Source organism: Myotis brandtii, unplaced genomic scaffold (genome assembly GCF_000412655.1).
Source record: "Myotis brandtii unplaced genomic scaffold, ASM41265v1 scaffold136, whole genome shotgun sequence".
Taxonomy (NCBI): Eukaryota; Metazoa; Chordata; class Mammalia; order Chiroptera; family Vespertilionidae; genus Myotis; species Myotis brandtii.
Window position 1 is genome coordinate 1,415,737 of NW_005354829.1, and position 8,913 is coordinate 1,424,649.

Here is an 8,913-nt window from a genome sequence, read left to right on the forward strand (position 1 = left end):
GGGAGGGGGGGGGGGGGGGGCCGGGGGGGGGGGGGAGAGGAACAACTGTAATAATCTGAACAATAAAGATTTAATTAAAAAAAAGTGTCATCATGCTCGGCTGGCATAGCTCAGTGGTTGAGCATCGACCTATGAACCAGGAGGTCACGGTTCAATTCCTGGTCAGGGCACATGCCCCAGTTGCAGGCTCAATCCCTGGTGTGTGGTGTGCAGGAGGCAGCTGATCAATGATTCTCTCTCATCATTGATGTTTCTATCTCTCTCTCTCTCTCCCTTCCTCTCTAAAATCAATAAAAAAATATATTTTAAAAGTGTCATCTTTAAAGTGTTAAAACAAAAAAAAACTTGTGAACTCATAATTCACTAACCTATGGAAATACTTCTCAAAAGTGCAGGATAAATACTTATAAAGAAGGTAATGACTCTAAAAGATAACTGCTAATTAAAGTAATAATAGCAAAACCTATAGAATAGTTTCTAGCATATATAAAAGTGAAATATGCCCTGGCCAGTGTGGCTCCATTGGGTGTTGTCCCATGCACAGAAAGGTTGTTGGTTTGATTCCCAGTCAGGGCACATGCCCAGGTTATGGGCTCAACACCCTGGGGGGCGTGCAGTTAGCAGCTGATCAATGGTTCTCATCATTGATGTTTCCATCCCTCTCTAAAATCAATAAACATTAAAAAAGGGGGGGAGAAGTGGTATATTACTTAAAAGTGGACCCAGATTACTTAAAAATGTATATTGTAACCCTGGCCTGGGGAGAAGTGGTGTTTAGAATGTTATTCCTTTCACCAAAAGGAATAGACAAACATGATGTATATTGTAACCCTGGCCTGGTGGCTCAGTTGGTTTAGAATGTTATTCCTTTCACCAAAAGGTTCCATTCCTTGTCAGGGCACAATTAACATTAAAAAAAGGGGGGGGAGAAGTGGTATATTACTTAAAAGTGGACCCAGATTACTTAAAAATGTATATTGTAACCCTGGCCTGGTGGCTCAGTTGGTTTAGAATGTTATTCCTTTCACCAAAAGGAATAGACAAACATGGTAGTTGACCATACCTCTGCTATGCTTCCCATTGGCTAATCAGCAGGATATGCAAATTAACCCAACAAAGATAGTGGCAGGCAGCCACGCAGCTAAAGCGAGCAGGAGGCTTGCTTGCTCCAGTGATGGAGGAAGCCAAGGTTCCCCACCTGCCGCGGCCCGGCTCTAAGCTCCGAAAGCAACAAAGTTTCAATTATAGAAGCTAAACAAACCCCAGATACCTGCTTTCAGCAGGCCATGGCCTCGGAGCTGGAGCGGCAACAAAGTTTCAATTATAGAAGGTAAATAAATCCCAGAATAAAAAAAAAATTAAAAAAGGAGAGGCTGGGAGCTTCCTTCGGTGCACAATTTTTGTGCACCGGGCCTCTAGTAGTAACATGATGTACAATTTATAGTCTAGGAGCTAGAGGAACAGATTTTGTCACCCCAAAATATGCCTCTTTAGCATAAGGATTATTGCAGGCTAGTTAATTTTCAGAAAGAGTGCACTTAGGAGAAGCTCAAAAAACAAAATAAAAGTTACCCTTTGAAAAAGATATTTACATTTGTAAGGGAAACCTTCATTTGTAGATATGTCTCCCTGGGCTGGGCCAGGATGACTTTAGCTCTAGGAATTTTTATCAGTGCAGAAGACAATGACTTAAATCTGCACAACAATCGTACCAGCATTAATCCTTTTACTGTACCCTCCCATAACTGACCAACCATCATCTTTTATTTCCAGTTATTTTGGTGAGTTACTCCTCAGTTTTCCTGGGTCTCTCCCATGTATATAGCAGGTATACATATTAAGAAAAATGGGCACATGAACCAGGCTAAAAGCCTTGAATTTTCTTTACTCTTTGAGTGGGCTGCACATAGCAACTTCCTTCTTAAGAGGAAAGTTTGAAAAGACAGGAGGAAAAGAGTAACTCTGTCCTGGAGAAAAATGACAAACACTACCTCAGCCAGGTGATCAAGGTCAAGATCAAGAGTGAAAAGTCATGTTGAACCCAGCTGGTGTGGCTCAGTGGTTGAGTGTCACCATTGGATTCCTGGTCAGGGCATATGTCCAGGTTGCAGGCTCAGTCCCCAGTGTGGGGTGTGCAGGAGGCAGCTGATCAATGATTCTCTATCATCATTGATGTTTCTAGCTCTCTCTCTCTGAAATAAATAAAAGTATATATTTTTTAAAATGTCATGTTGATAATACACCCGCTTATTATGATGTGATGAGAAAGGTACTTTACCTCTTGTGGTCTTCCTCCTCAAAATCCACAACCCTAGTATAACTATGAGAAAAACACCGGACTCCCAAATAGGGGGACATTCTACAAAATACTCCTCAACACCGTCAAGATTATAAAAAAACAAGGAAAGCGAGAAAGAGTCAAGAGGAGCCTAATGAAACATGACAACTAAATGTAAAGTGCTCGGTGGTATCTTGGAACAAAAAAAGGCATAAGCGAAAAGCTAGGAAATCTGAGTAAAATATGGATTTCAGTTACTGACAATGTATCAGTACTGGTCCATTAGTTGTAACAATGTGCCATACAAATATAAGATGTAATAATAAGGAAAACTGTGTGTGGGGGAGATATGGGAGCTCTCTGTACTATCTCTGCAAATGTTCTGTAAATCCATAACTCTTCTAAAAGGAAGTTTACTTTTTAAATTGGAAAAAAAAAAAAGATGGGGAGTGCATGGAATTGGGGGCGAGGTTGCATAGAGTAGTCAGAGGTTAGAAAATAGAGGCTGAAAGATGTTTTATGAAACTTGCCCAATATCATGCAGCTAGTAAATTGCAGAGCATAATGGGAAAGCTAAAATCTAAAGAAAAAATATGTAACTGTTAGATATTCACTCCAAGTATCATTGTGCCCTCCATTTCCCAAGCTCCTATACTAGCAGTTCTCAACCTGTGGGTCGCAACCCCTTTGGCGGTCGAACGACCCTTTCACAGGGGTCGCCTAAGACCATCCTGCATATCAGATATTTACATTACGACTCATAACAGTAGCAACATTACAGTGATGAAGTAGCAACGAAAATAATTTTATGGTTGGGTCACAACATGAGGAACTGTATTTAAAGGGCCAGAAGGTTGAGAACCACTGTCCTATACAAATCAGTCTTCCCCACTTTTCATAAATCAGGCCATTAACAAAATGGACCATGAAGTGAACACAACTGGTTTCAAAGGCACTACTACCATTCCACTCCTTTTTCTACCTTAAAACACAAATGGTGCCTCCAATCAATTGCCTAACTCTGGCTAAACTGATCTCTCTAAGTGTAAATATAATCCCTTTATCTTCCAGCTTAAAACATTCCCCTGGTTCTTTAAGAAAGTTGTTCTCAAACCTTAGCTTGCCTATTACCTGTAGGTCTGGTTAAAAGGTTGCTGGGCCACAACCCCCAGCAATTCCGTTTGATCCAGTTGGTGTGTAGTATTTCTGAAAAGTTCCCAGGTGATGCTGCTGGCCTTTCGAACCTTACTTTGTGAACCACTGCTTAAACAAAACTTAAAACAAAACAAAACAAAAAACTGTGGTAGATTGCTAGCCCTCGGTTTCAATCATTGCCATATGGGATGATTCTTGACTTGCCTGAGCCTAACTGAGCTCATCTGTGAATTTGTAACGATGATCCTTAACTGTAAGATCTCTGGGAGGACTAAGGGATGTTTACATTGGCCAAGAGGTGGAGGCAATGTAGGGTTCTCCAATGGTGGCTACTACTCCCTTCACCTCCCCCTTGTCCTCTCTCCTCCCCAACTTTCCTCCACCAAACACAGCCATTCTTGGGCAATAACATGGCAATTCTCAAATTATTGTTCAGATCAAAATCTCCTTGACTAATTAACTAAATGTTAATTAAATGTTCTGATTCCACAGGTCTGGGAATGGTAGATATCACAAGATCTTTGCCAGGCCGAGGAGACGCACTCGTGGACCAGCGTGACTTCGAGGTCTGGCGCCCAGTCGCCTCCACTGTGCTCAGCTACGGCCCAGACAGTGGCCGGGCGCTGCAGGCTCCCGCTTACCTGGAGCTGATGGCCCAGGACTGAGACGGTGCAGGAACCCAGTGCAACGCAGGACTGACACCCAACCACCGGGGGGTGAGGGGGTTCCCAGTCGGGGCGCACACCGGGCCTGTGCGCTGATTGGCGGTTCCCCCGAAAGTGGGCAGGTACTAGACACGCGCCTGCGCAGTGACTCTGAGGGGGGTGCGGGGAGCGCGGGAAGAGATCTGGAGCACAGGTGGCTGGAATTGTTGGCTGGAATTGGCCATTTCACTCCCAGAGAATGGCAGGCTTTCCAGATTCTTCCTATGGAGCAACTTGAGGATAGAAGTAAGGTTCCCAGGTTGGTGTTAAAGCCGCCACCGCCACCCCCTCCTGCTCTCAGACACGAGGGAGTGGGTAACCGGGCGGTGGAGGAGCCGGTTCACTGGGCCTGTGGTGGTTGGTAAGAGGCAGTAAACCTGGAAATGAAATGGGGACAGTCGCCCGATGGGTCAGTTCGCCTATCAGTGGATGAGTGGGTGGGTTGGCCCCACCCCGCGGAATTATACCACGCCTCACCTCTGAGATCTTCTGAGGACGTGACATTTAAGGTAAAAGTTGAGTTTTTGTGTTGGTTACATGACACAATGATAACATTTTAAGTATATTGTGCTAAAATAAATAAAATGCTAGTATTTTTAATGCTAACATTTTAAAAGAAGGTAAAATTTGTCCTGGCAGATGTGATAAGAGTGTAGGCCTGGGCACTGAGGGGTCGCTGGATCCATTCCTTGTCAAGGGCTCATACCGAGGTTGCAGGTTCGATTTCTAGGGTGCATGGGGGAGGCAACCCCCATGTGTGTCTCTCTCACATCGATGGTCCTTTCTTTCTCTCTCTCCTCCCCTCTCTCCCTCCCTCCCTTCCACTCTAAAAAGCAATGGAAAAAATATCCTCGGGCGAGGATTAACAACATATTTTTAGAGGTAAAATTTGAGTGAACTGGACAAATTTGAGGATGGAAGTCTTCAAGGATGAAGGAAGAGCTAGTGAGAAGGCTCTTAACTCTAAAGAACTTGGTACTTGAGGGACTAAAAAGTTGATTTGGCTGACACCTCAAGGGGAAGTGAGGTGCGGGAAGTAGAAAAGATTAGAAACGGCTTTTGTGAGGCTGATGAGATAAGCAAAAAATGCTGCTGCAAGACCATTTAGGCAAAGTTGAGGATTTTGATCTTTAAAGGAAACACGTGGAGCATTTTAAATAGTTAAAGGCTATACAAGCATACCTCAGAGATATGGGTTTGGTTCCAGACCAATGTAATAAAGCAAGTATTGCAATAAAATAATCTTTATTGGTGGTGGAGGGTCTTGCCTTCAGTTTGTAAAAAAAAAAAAAAATGCAACACTTATGAAACACAATAAAGCAAAGTCTGCCTGTAATAAAATTTGAAATTTGAATGGATTACTGGCTACAATTCAGAAAACAGATCTTTTGGTGCCTTTAAGAAATCCAAGAAGTAGTGCTTGGTGAGCAGTTAAATACTGGTGTGAATTAGACTCCTCAATAGATAAAGTTGTGACGTCTAAACCTTTTGACTTGCTGGTGGCAGCAACTGCCTCTCTTTTTGTTTGTTCTTTTACTGTGGGATGAGTATATGTTACTATAAGATACAAAAATATGAGTCATTGCTTAAGACAGGAGTCCCTTGGTTGTGACACTGAATTTCTGAAAGGCTGCAGTGCTTTGTAGGGTATAGCACAGTGATTCCCAAAGTGGGCGCTACCGCCCCCTGGTGGGCGCTGCAGCGATCCAGGGGGGCTGTGATGGCCACAGGTGCATTTGGGGGCATATATCTTTCTGTTTAATTGCTATTAAAATTTAAAAAAAATTAATTTCCAGCGGGCGCTGAGTAATATTTTTTCTGGAAAGGGGGCGGTAGGCCAAATAAGTTTGGGAACCACTGGTATAGCATAATTCAACTGGATGTAGCCAGCCTACCTGCTGGATGCTAATTACCCTAATGAGTTGATTGTTCTACATTGGATTCTTCCTCTGGATCCATTGTGTTTAAAGAATCATTTTCTTCCCTACAGGACTAGCTCAGAAGCAATCTTATTTTCATCCCTACTCCTCGTGTAAAAACTGAAACTGTTCTAAGTTGACCAGTGATCTAGTTTCTTAGCTAAGGAATATTTTTCAGGCCATTTTTCAGGCCTGTTACTCTCTGAGATGCTTTGTAATCTTTGTCTCTGAATACCCCCTCTTGTGTTAGCAGTTGCTCTCCTTTTCCTGCCCTTCATGCTGATAGGTAAAGGTCTTCAAGGGCATTTGATAAACTTAAAATGTAGCATGAAACATGCATGTGGATGTGTATCTGTATGTGTACACACACCCAGTTTAGGTCCTGCTGCATGTAGAGAGGAAGCTAAAGAGCAGTGGTTAAAGCCTGGCTTTGGAATCAGGCTCCCAGGAGTTCAAATTCAAGCTCTGCCCTCTCTGTGTGACCTTTGGCAGGTTATCTTTTTTGTGTCTGTTTTCTCATCTAGTAAAAAAAAGATTGGGGGCAATAACAGTACAACTTGCCTCTTAGAGTTGTACTAAATGACTTTTCACAAGTTAAACAGTTGGAACAGTGTCTGGCATAGTAAATGTAGTGTAAAAATAAGTAATAATGTGTTTATTTATGTATGTATATATGAACATACACATTATAAATTCATCTAAAAATGTCTATTTCTGTTCCTCTTAGGGCAGAAGGGAGATTTAGAGGGAGCTGGTGTGTCACCATTTGCTTTATATCATTTGTAAGTTTCTTCTCCCCCGCCCCACTCCCTGGCTCTTTTGATGCTATATTGTGTATTGGTTTATATGATTTTAAAGCCACTTGTTTATGACTTATGTGAAGTTGTTTTAATCTACTCGTTTATGATGAAGGGGAAAAAGTGGCTTTGATATAAGAACGAAGTAAGCTGTACCAGGATGTCATCATTGCATATCTATGTCATTGATAAGCAGTCTGAAGCCCAGCTTCTGTGGGGACCCGCTGGGGGATTATCATAAGAACACATGAAAAGCCACTATGGCAAGGGGACATTTAGACTATAAATACTGAGAGTTTGTGAGGACTATTTGAGTTTTGGTTTGGGTGAGGCAACTATTCTCTAACCTAAAAACTCTCAGAAGATCATTGGGGCATTTGCTCCTGTCCTGGGGAGGTACTCCTTGAAGACATTGTTGATAAACCCACATTAACCTGGTGAAAGAGGTAAGCCCACCTACCAGCACTGACGTCTTTGTACCCTAGCAACATGCTCTAGCAATAGGGATCTTTTACTTCCACCCTGCCACCTGGAAATCAGCCCTTTGGTTGGTGGTTGCTGACTCTCAGAGTGCCTCCTCCTTTTAAAAAAGACACACTTCATATGAAATTTAGACTTCATTCCTTCACCTCCCCTTCCCTGGAAAAATAGTGTGATTAATCTGTCATTTGTTTGGAGTATGTTATTTTTCTATTTGGCTTTACTAATATAGCATATTTGGCTTTATTAAAAGCATATCCTGTAAGCTATTGGCTTGTGAAATTATGATTCCCACACCATCCTATGCTAAATTAATTTTTGGCAAAGACAAAAAATAGTTTCTGGAGCAAAATTTTGCTACCTTCCCCAAAGAAGAAAACCCATGTCATTATTAGAGTAGTTTGAAATATTCTGCTTAAATATGACAAACAAAAAGGGATTTTAGTTTATATAAGTACTATTTTTCTCTTTAGAAAATAGTTAAAGCATAAAAAGAAAAAACCAATCAAAAAATAGTTAAAACAAAAAATACTTTTTAAGTTTCCTTGAAAGGAGGGAAGCTTTGGTTGGGAGGGAATGAATCTAAACTTTGTTCAGTTGAATCATACACATTTTCAGGTTGCAGGTCAGGAAACTTTTTTTATTCTATTACAAAATATGTGGTTTTAGTAAAAAAATTTAAAACTCCTCTTATATCATAGTGGTTAAGAGCATATTTTGGAAGACATGTGGAGTTGTGTCCCAAATATATCAGTTTACCAGCTGTGATTTTAGATTACTCTTAATTTAAAAAAATTACATATGTGTGTGTGTGTGTGTGTGTGTGTGTGTTGTGTGTGTGTGTGTGTGTGTGTGTGTGTATTTATTTATTGATTTTAAGAGGAAGGGAGAGGGGGAGAGAGATGGAAACATCAATGATGAGAGAGAGTCATTGATCAGCTGCCTCCTTGTGTGCCCCCTACTGGGGATAGAGCAGGCAACCCGGGCATGTGCCCTTGACCAGAATTGAACCAGGCACCCTTCAGTCCACAGGCTGACGCTTTATCAACTGAGCCAAACCAGCCAGGTACTCTTATTTCTAAGTCTGTTTCCTCTTCTAAAGATGGGCAAATTAATACTCAATCCTCCCAGGATTACAGGAAACTATTTTGCAGAGGCTGAGGCCCTTTCTTCTGTTCCCCCTTCCTTTCCCTTCCTTTCTAACAAGTGCACTTTTTACATTAAACAACAACAAAAACCCTGAATAATTTAAAAAGAGAGGCTCAGATACTTTAAAAACAGAACTCCAAAAATTATAATTTATACAATGCCATGCACAATCTCATTGGAGGGAAGAATATATATATATATATATATATAATATTTTAGAGGCCTGGTGCACAAAAATTTGTGCACTGCGGGGGGGCGGGGGGGAAGGGTCCCCTCAGCCCGGCCTTTGCCCTCTCGTAGTCTGGGACCCCTTGGAGGATGACCACCTGCTGGCTTAGGCCCGCTCCCTGGGGGATTGGGCCTAAACTGGCAGTCAGACATCCCTCTGGCAGCCTGGGAGCCCTCGGGGGATGTCCACTTGCCAGCGGGGA